The following is a 226-nucleotide window of genomic DNA, read 5'->3' as shown; positions in this document are numbered from 1 at the left end:
GAAGAAAGAAATAGAGAGAGAGTAACAAGAATGTAAGAAAGAAAGTAAGAGAGAAATAATAAACTAAAGAATAGTGAAATAAAGAAAGAAAGAAGAAAGAAAAAAAGAAAGAAAGAAAGAAAGAAAAAAGAAAGAAAGAAAGAAAGAAAGAAATAATAAACTAAAGAAAGAAAGAAAGAAAGAAAGAAAGAAAGAAAGAAAGAAAGAAAGAAAGAAAGAAAGAAAT

This window comes from Littorina saxatilis, linkage group LG11 (genome assembly GCF_037325665.1).
Source record: "Littorina saxatilis isolate snail1 linkage group LG11, US_GU_Lsax_2.0, whole genome shotgun sequence".
Taxonomy (NCBI): Eukaryota; Metazoa; Mollusca; class Gastropoda; order Littorinimorpha; family Littorinidae; genus Littorina; species Littorina saxatilis.
The sequence above is the reverse complement of the archived record's forward strand: the minus strand, read 5'-3'. Positions refer to the sequence as shown.